Below are 10,653 nucleotides of genomic sequence, written 5' to 3' on the forward strand. Positions count from 1 at the left end.
TGGAAACCCTACACAGGGTAACTATAAGTTGGAACTGACTCAATGGCACACAACAACAAAGATTTAAAATCCTGGTGTGATATGCTATAGGTTAAACACTGGACTGTTAACGACAAGGCTGGTTACTCAGACACACTAGCCACTCCTCAGAAATCCTATACAGGATTTCTGTGTCAGAACTCATTCAACGCACTTAACAACAACAACATCTACAACAACAAAGAATGAAAAGGGTCCTGGTGTGGCACTGGGAGATGCACTAGCCTATTAACCTCAAGGTCAGCAGCTCAAACCCACCAGCTGCTCCACAGAATCCCTATAACTTGCATAAGGTCACTATAAGTCAGAACACACTAAAAGGAACTTAACAACAAAGATTGAAAAAGCTCGTAAAAGATGGAAGGTGATAAGAATTTAGAAAGTTTCTCTTGATCTGAGCTTTAGAATAGATAAATATTGAATTCACGGTGTAGTCTTCATTTTCAACTGATTAGTTTTCATGAGACTGAATTTTTTAAAACAAAATGTTTTCAGAAAAACCAGGGAGTTTCCAAGTGACAGAAAAAACAATTAAGTGCCTCACTGCCATTTGGTGAATACAGACTCACTGCGACCCTGTATAGGGTTTCTCAGGCTATAAATCTTTACAGCAGTAGCATACAGCATCATCTTTCTAACTGCTAATTTTCAGTATTCTCCTCCAACACCACAACTCAAAGGCATCAATTCTTCTACGATCTTCCTTATTCACTGTCCAGCTTTCGCATCCATATGAGGTTATCGTGGCTTGGGTCAGGCGCACCTTAGTCCTCGAGCTGACATCTCTGCTCTTCAATACTTTAAAAAGTTCCGGTGCAGCATATTTGCCCAATGCAATACATCTGTTCAAGTGCCTCCCAGCTCAGCAGAGCTACCAGGTAAACCTAACATAGATTAACAGACTCTCAAGGAATCTGAAAATTAAAGGAAGTGAATATTATTTGAAGCATTGACATTTGGGTGTTTTGGGATATAGCATGTTTGTGACAACAGGGATTTCCATGGCGTTAGTGTCAATTATCAGGACACAGGAAAAACCTAAACTGCTAACTGCAAGGTCAGCAGTTCAAAGCTACTGGCCACTCTTGCTGCTGTTGTTAAGTGCATGCAGTTGAGTCAGTTCTGACTCATAGTGTCCCTAGTAGGGTTTTTGAGGAGCAGTGGTGGATTTGAACTGCTCATCATGTGGTTTGTAGTCCAGTGGTAATCCTACAGCACCACACCAGGAGTCCATCAGCCACTCCTAAGAAAACCTATATAGGGGCTTATGAGTTAGAACACACTCGATTGTGCTTAACAACAATAACAAAAATGAAAATGATGAACATTTATCTTGTCTTTATTAACTTTTCATTTTCACAGACCAAAGCTCATTTAAGAAACAGAAGAATGGTGACAAAAATAATTAAAGAAAAATTTACTCAAACTGGTTTACCTTCAAATTAACTTGAACTTTTATAAGATCTCATTCACTAAAGGAATATCAATATTTATATGGATACACATATTTGTATAAGACATTGCTTAGTTTATCCTTCTTTCAGCAAAATGCTTTATATTCTGAAACTTTACCTTTCTATAAATTACCCATTATTTCAACATTATCACTTTTTTTTTTTTCATTTGTTTGGAAATTAATGTGAATTCTGTTTCTTCTTTGTTTTAACTTAATTATTTGGCACCAAGTATAATAGAAAAGTTTGTTGCACTCTTCTTTTTCTTCTTCATAACTTTCAACTAAAAAAAAAAAGTAAATTTTAGTCAAATTTTCTAAAAGATGCTAAGAGATAGTTGATGGATATTTAATATCATTTTAAGGTTAAAGAAGCCTTATAAGCCTTATTCAGAAAAATATTACATTCTAAGAAAAAAAAAAACATTTTTTTCTGCTTTGTTTTAGCCAATATGTAGTTTTTCTTGGTAGCAAAGCTTTTCTGATTTTCAAGCTATTGTCTAGAAATTGAAACAAATACCACAGAGGAATTTTGGCTTCACAAAGTAAATCAACCTTCATTTATGATTCCTGGTTCATTTTTGTACTTCTCAGACCTTTTAAACAGAACACACATGCCTTGGGGTTTTTTTTAAGACCATTTTGAAAATGTGCTTCTGTTATTACTCATCAGTATGAAATATAGTTTTCTGATAACATGATGTCTAAAATAAGTATATGTTATACGGTAGAGTGGATTTGCAAAGGCACTATATGGCAAAAATTTAAAATCTCTTATAAGAAATGTTGCATTAAAATGTAAATGTAAAACACAGATTCATAATTTATATATATTTATTTATACATGTGCCTTCCTTCTTACCTTCTTTCCTTCCTTCCTTCCTTTCTTTCTTTTTATTTATCTTTATTTATATGGAGTCCTGGTGTGGTGCACTGGACTGGAAGGTCTGTTTGAACATCAAGGTTGGCAGTTCAAACCCACTAATTGCTTCTTGGAAACTTTATACAGGGTCACTATGGGTGTGAACTGAATCAACAGCACTTAAAAGTACCAACAACTATATTTACATACACATACCATGTGGTGCTGTAGGTTAATTCACTAAACTGCAAAGTCAGTTTGAACCACAAGGGCAGTGGTTCAAGTGCACTAGCAGCTCATGGTAACCCTATACAGGATCAATATGAATAGGAAATAACTTGACGACATTGAAAAACAACCACAAAAGCAAGAAAATTTAATATATTTAAAGGAATCATAATGGCACATAGGTTACATTTCTCAACTGCTGGCCAAAAAGATTGTTAGTTTGAATCTACCAGTCACTCAACAGAAGAAAGATGTAACGGTCTGCTTCCATAAAGATTTACAGTCTTGGAGACCATATGGGGCAGTTTAACTCTTTCATATAGGGTTGCTATGAATTGTTATCAACTCAATTGCAGTAGCTCTATACAGATAAATAGGTAAGCATATACATTCATGGAAGGTTATTGAAACACATTTAGAAATTAAATAAACAATATGTTGAGTTTCAAATAACAGAACATTATTCATGTCGATGCATTCTATTTAACAGATTTTTATTTTAAATGTTAGAATAAACACCCAACTTTAAACTTAATATATTTATTTACATTTAATATGTTATACGTATGTCTCTAAATCCTCTGTTTGTTGGGGAGTCTGATTGCTATCATGCATCTACCTATCTGTTATATGATGCATCAATGGGTATATTGATAAACAGACTCTATTTGGGCCCTATTATGGAATACTATGCAACAATAAAACTTAATGAGTAAAATAACTTGAATGGATCATTAGAGAATCATGTTGAGTGAAAAACTGAATAAACTACTGAATATTATGCAATTTTATTTTTACAACATTCTTGAAATGACAAAACTAAACAAGTGGATAAGATGTTACTGACAAGTAATGAATAGAAATGAGGTGAAGGTGGCAAAAAAAAAAAAAAAAAAGGGTAGAAGTAGAAGATTTTTTTGGTGATTGAATAGTTTTATATCATGACTTGGTTTTGATCTCTGGTAGCGTAGTGGTTACGAATCAGGCTGCGAACCTTAAGGTCAGAGGTTCGAAACCACCAGCCACTCTGCGGGAGAAAGATGAGGCTTTCTACACCCATAAAGATTTACACCCTCGGAAACCCTGTACAGGGTCACTATGGGTTGGAACCGACTCGATGGCACTTAACAAAAACATCTTGGTGTGGAGGAACCCTGATGTGGCACTGTAGATAAATATTGGATTGAAAACCACAAGGTTGGTAGATCAAACCCACCAACAATTCCTTGGAAACCCTATACAGGTTTCCTATGAATTGGAACAGACTCAATGGCACTTAACAACAGCAAAAACAATCCTGGTATGGGGAATCCTGCTGCGGCCCTACAGGATAAGCATTGAATTGCTAACATCAAGGTTGGTAGTTCAAACTCTCTAGCCACTCCTAGGTAACCTTAAACAAGTCTCTGTTAGTTGAAATCAAAGACAGCACTTAACAGCAACAACATTATTGTGTAAGCCTTGATGAACTGCTAACTGCAAGGTTGGCAATTCAAACCCAATAGTGTCTCCACCAGGGAAAAAATGAGGTTTTCACCTCCTGAAGAGATTTACAGCCTGGGAAACCAATACAGGGTCACTATGAGTCAGGATCTATTTGATGGTAATGGGTTTATTTGGGGTATAATTGTATAAAATATTACTGTTGGGGAAAATTGAATGAATTGCACATGGGACCTCTCTGGAACATTTGTGTGTGTGTGTGTGTGTGTGTGTGTGTGTGTAATAATCAATCTATAATGATTTCAAAAGTTTAAAACATTTTAAAAATCAGTGCTGTTTCAAGAAATTCAGTTTAGGGCAATCATTTGTGAATGTACAACTTATTCCTTATGGCAAATCTGTATCATTAAGAGTAATATTGCTTTGCATTATGTTGTTGTTGTTAAGTGCCACTGAGTTGGTTACAGCTCAAAGTAATCCTGTATAAGGTTTCCAAGGAGTAGCTGATGGGTTTGAACCACCAACCTTGTAGTTCAAACTGACCTTGCAGTCCAGTGCTTTATTCTATAGCACCACACAAGAACTCCCTTTTAATTATAGCAATCACAATAAAACCATGCCTATCTTTAGAGCACAAAAGGTATAGATCATTTCTATTAGCAAAAAGTGTTGTTGTTGTTTTTGTCAGGTGCCATTGAGTTGGAACTGACTCATAGCGACTCCATGCACAGCAGAACGAAACAATGTCCGATCCTGGGCCAACCTCACCACTGCTGCCACACTTGAGTCTATCAATGCTGCCACCTGACCAATCCAGCTCTTTGGGGTCTTCTTCTTTTGCTCCAACCCTCCATCTTACCAAACATGATATCCTTCTCCAACGACTATTCCCTCCTGACAATATGTCCAAGTATGAGAGACAAAGTTTAGCCATCTAGACCTCCAAGGAGTACTCTGGCTGCACTTCTTCCAAAACAGATCTCTTGGTTCTTTTGGCAGCCTATGGCACTTTTAGTATTCTCCTCCAACACCACAATTCAAAGGAATCAATTCTTCTACGATCTTCCTTATTCACTGTCCAGCTTTTGCATCCATTTGAAGTTATTGAAAATACCATGACTTGGGTCAGGCTCACCTTAGTCCTCAAGCTGACATCTTTGCTCCTCAACACTTTAAAAAGTTCCCGTGCAGCATATTTTCCTAATGCAATACGTCATCTGATCTCTTGACTGCTGCTTCTACAAGTGTTGATAGTTGGTTGATCCAAGAAGTCCTTGATGACTTCAATCTTTTCTCTGTTGATAAGAATGTTGTTTATTGGTCCAGTGGTGAGGATTTTTGTTTCTTGACATTGAGATGTAATCCATATCGAAGGCTGTTGTCCTTGATCTTCATCAGTAAATGTTTTAAGTCCTCTTCACTTTCAGCAAGCAAGGTTGTATCATCTACACATCACAGGTTGTTAATGAGTCTTCCTCCAATCCTGATGTCACATTTTTCTTCATAGAACCCAGCTTCTCGAATTATTTGCTTAGCATAAAGGTTGAATAAGTATGGTGAAAGAACACAACCTTGTCGCACACCTTTCCCAATTTTAAAACATTCAGTGTTCCCAGGCTCTGTTCGAACAACTGCTTCTTGGCCCAGGTACAGATTCCTCAGAAATACAATTAAGTGTTCTGGAATGCTCATACTTCACAATATTGTCCATAGCTTGTCATGATCCACACAATCGAAGGCCTTTGTGTAGTCAATAAAGCATCGGTAAACATATTTCTGATATTCTCTGCTTTCAGCCAAGATCCATTGGACATCAGCAATGATATCTCTTGTTCCACAGCCTCTTCTCAATCCAGCTTGAACCTCTGGAAGTTCTCTGTCAATGTATGATTGTAGCCGTTTCTGTATTACCTTTAGCAAAACTTTACTTGCTTGAGATATCAAAGAGATTGTCCGATGATTTCCGCATTCCATTGGGTCACCTCTCTTTTGAATGGGCACAAATATGGATTATTCCAATCAGTCAGCCAGATAGTTGTCTTCCAAATTTCTTGGCAGAGGTGAGTGAGTGCCTGCTATACCACCTCACTTTCTTGAAAGATTTCAGTTTTCATTCCATCAATTCCTGATGCTTTGTTCTTTGTCAATTCCTTCAATGCACTTTGGACTTCCTCCCTGAGTATCATTGGTTTGAACCAACAACCTTGTAGTTCAAACAGACCTTTTAGTCCAGTGCATCATTCTACAATACCACACCAGAACTCTCTTTCAATTATCGCAATCACATAATAAAACCATGCCTACCTTTAAAGCACAAAGGGTATAGATCATTTCTATTATCAAAAAAGTATATATAATATCATTTAAAAAAAACAGCACACACTTAAAAAAAGAGATTTATGACTGCAAAAATTGAATTTCAATTTCCTAAAATACTAATTCAAATGTGTTTATGATATATAAATATGTTTTTTATATATGTTTGAAGCTATGTAGTAATGTGGTGGGATCAGGTAAAGTCTCAAGACCAACCTGGTGATTTCCCATAGATTATTAAATGCATTTTAGGAATTAGGGGTAAACATTTTGAATATCTGTGCTATCAAAAAGATTTTTTTTTTTTTAATTTGTTAAAACACAGTCAGTAGAATATCATTTTGATGTGAGATTTCATGCAAGTGTTATGATAGTCTTGAAAGTAATGAGGCTATTTCAAAAAGGATGAAATTATTTTACACTTCTGTACTATTAAAGAATCTAGTAGTATTAATTCTGTACTCATATCAAAATGAACAGAGCAAGTTTTTGTAACTTAAAAAATATTTTGTCATGTATCTAGTGCTTAGAGAGTGTACTAAACTCTATGATTTCTTTTTGGTACTGCCCACTTAGATTTTTTCCTAAATGTTTGTTATTTTCTTTAACAAATGAAAATAAAAACCATTATACAAAAGATGTTTTTGATAAGTGCCATCAAGTCAGTTCTGATTCATGTATAGTGTTTCCAGTGAGCAGCTGGGTAGGTTTAGACTGCTGACTGTGTAGTTCAAACTGAACTTGTGATCCAATGCTTTTCCTACAGCATCACACCTAGATTCCATTATTTTAAAAAAAGTAGTTCCATACATTTGTTTAGCTTCCTTTTACTACTGTCATCATCAACTGTTTGCTTTATGTTTGTTTGTTTGTTTATGATAAATGTGTTCTTATTTAATGGTATTTTATGATATATTTTGGTATTTAAGAACAGGACATTTTAAGGAGACAAGAAAATAAATAAATGAAAATAAAAATTCTTGAAAAGTGTAGGGATGAAGCAAACAGCATTTTTAGCTAAGTCACACAAAATGAATTTTAAAGAAAAGGAACCAACTAACTCAATCAGAACTATAAAACCCAAGTGCTTTTACGAAGCAGTGATCACTGCTGTCATTGCAGGTAGCATCCCCAGGTAAATGCTATTATCAATGGTTCAAAGTTACAGTTGAAGATTTGCAAACTTTCAAAGTATATTCCCAAGCTATTTATTCATTATATAGGGAAATTGATTGACTTTATAGTAGAGAAATACAGAAAGTTAATAATCAATGATAACATTACTACTAATAAGATGTATTAACATCATGCAATCATTTATGCCACCATTCATCTGTCAGTTTGTTGGTGGCCTGCAGGTTTCTATGATGTAGGAAGCTATGGCAACAGTAAGAATGGATCACTAATGGTTGACAGATTGTAGCACATTTTTCAGATTAAGGTACATTAGTAAGAAATGCCTGATGATGTACTAATGCAATTAAGCCAAAGAAAACTCACTGGTTTCCCACAGAATACTGTTATAGTGCTGGTATATCTACTCTTGGGTAGAAAGCACACCAAATATACAGTAACTGTAACAGTTGACACACATATGCCAGTTATCATAAAGATGAGACAGTACTTGGAAATATTTTCTTCTGTTGTACACAGAGTTAACATTATCAGTTCAGCAGCATCAAACAACCACTCTTTGGAAAGATACACTGAGGAGGATATTGCATAATTTTCTGGCATTTTTATGAGCGATATACAACCCCAATCAAATCTTTAGAAGGTTTCCAAGAGGAAAAAAAGAAAGACAGTCTGCAAAACAACTTACTTATTGTTGTTGTTGTTGGTGGTGGTGGTGATCATGAGTCCAAAAGGAAAAAAAAACAAAACAAAAACAGAAGACAGACATTCTGCAAAACATCTTACTGTTGCTATTGTTAAGTGCCATTGAATCTGTTCTGACATAACAATCCTGTGTAGGGTTTCCAAGGAGCAACTCCTAGTTTTGAACCATTGACTTTGCAGTTGGCAGTTCACTGTTTATCTTTCAGTAGCACAACAGTATTCTTTTTAACTATATTGTTGTTGTTATTGCTAGGTGCCATCAAGTCGATTCTGATCAATAGCAACCTGATGCACAACAGAGCAAGACGTGGCTAGGTCCTGGTCCATCCTTACGATTGTTATTATGCTTGAGACCATTGCTGCTGCCACTGTGCCAATACATCATGTTGGGGTTCATTCTCTTTTTTACTGACCCTCCACTTTACCAAGCATAATGTCTTTCTCTTGGGACTGGTTCCTCCAGATAATGTGGCTTAAGTATGAAAGACAAAGTCTCACTCTTCTGAATTCTAGGAAGCATTCTGGCTGTACTTCTTCCAAAATATATTTGTTCATTCTTCTGAAATTCATAATATTTGTTTAATATTCTTCACTATTACCATAAGTCAAATGCATCAATTCTTCTACTGTCTTCCTTATTAATTGTCTGACTTTCACATGCATGTGAAACTATTGAAAATGCCATAGCTTGACTCAGGCAAAACTTAGTTTTTAAAGTGACATCTTTGTTCTTAAATACATGTTACTCAATAGTACTCCTCAAGTGAGTTAATGTCATGTGAATTGAAGAATCGCTGGAAAATTGGCCCATATTAGATAGGAGGATGGAGAGTCAACAGCTAAATGTAATGTGGGATTGTGAAGCAGATGTAATGTAATGTGAAGATTGTGGTGATCTTTGACATTCAAATAAGATGTGAATTTTAATTAATACATAGCACCATGATAGTGTTAAGGAGTTCTGGTAGTGTAGTGTTTATGAATCAGACTGCCTATCTCACGGTCAGCAGTTAAAAATTACCAGTGGTTCTGCGGGAAAAAAGATGAGGCTTTCTGTTCCTGTAAATATTTACAGCCTCAGAAATCCTGTACAGGGTCGCTATGACTCAGAACCAACTCTACAACACATAACAACAACAACAACCATGATAGTGTTAACTTTTGGTTCTAATCATTACACTGTGTAGCATAATCAACTTGATGGCACCTAGCAATAACAACAATTTAGTAAAAAAGAATACTGTTGTGCTACTGAAGGATAAACAGTGGGATGCCAACTGCAAAGTCAATGGTTCAAAACTAGGAGTTGTTCCTTGGCAACCTACACAGGATTGTTATGTCAGAACAGATTCAATGGCACTTAACAGTAAGAACTTGCTATTGTTATACTTTAGGCAAAGCTGAGCAAAAAGTATATCTGAACTTTCCTTCCCCCACTAATTTCTGTAAATCATAAATGATTTAAAAATTAAATAATAAAAAAGATAAAATTTGTGGTCCCTACGAATCGGGCTGCGAACCTTAAGGTCTGTGGTTCGAAACTACCAGCCGCTCTGCGGGAGAAAGATGAGGCTTTCTACTCCCATAAAGATTTACACCCTCGGAAACCCTGTACAGGGTCGCTATGGGTCGGAACCGACTCGACGGCACTTAACAACAACATAACAACAACAATCTATTCATTGTTGTTAAATCCTGTCGAGTCAGTTCTGACCCATAACAACCCTGTATAGAGTTTCCAAGGAATGATTTGTGAGCTTGAAATGCTGACCTTGCAGTTCAAATGGCTTTGCAGTCTGGCACATTAGCCCAAAGCACCAGGGATCACAAATTTTTGCCTTTTTGTAAAAATTTGTCCTTAATCTATTCATTAGTTCCTAATCTATTCATATTCCTAGTTTGGCACCTTGGATTAACATGCTGGACCTAAAATATGGTTTTATCTGCAAGATCGGTGGTTCCAGCTCACTAGTCACTCCTAGGAAACCCTATACAGGATCATTACTGGTTAGTACCAACTCAATGGCACTTAATAACAAAAACAATCTATTCATAAAAGTTATAATTTCCACTCAACCTACTGAATTGAATTTTCTTTTTACAAAGACAAGAAAAAGAATCAATGATCAAATTTTGTTTGTGAATAGATGATGTGATGAAATTGTTTTGTTGTTGTTGTTGTTTTTTTTTAATCTACCCAAAATGACAGAGCAAGTGGACAGCAAATGTAAAACATGAACAAAGCAAATACTAAAAAATAACCTTGCAAATAACAAGTAATGAAAGTAGTCTACATATTTCTTCTTCAAGAGTAAGAGCAGGTGGGGTCAAAATAATGACATCAGAAAAACCTGCTGAAAGTGAAGAGGACTTGAAATATTTACTTATGAAGATCAAAGAGCACAGCTTTCAGTATGGATTGCATCTCAATGTCAAGAAAACAAAAATCCTCACCACTGGACCAATAAACAAC

Source organism: Chrysochloris asiatica, unplaced genomic scaffold, assembly GCF_000296735.1.
Source record: "Chrysochloris asiatica unplaced genomic scaffold, ChrAsi1.0 scaffold00225, whole genome shotgun sequence".
Lineage (NCBI taxonomy): Eukaryota > Metazoa > Chordata > Mammalia > Afrosoricida > Chrysochloridae > Chrysochloris > Chrysochloris asiatica.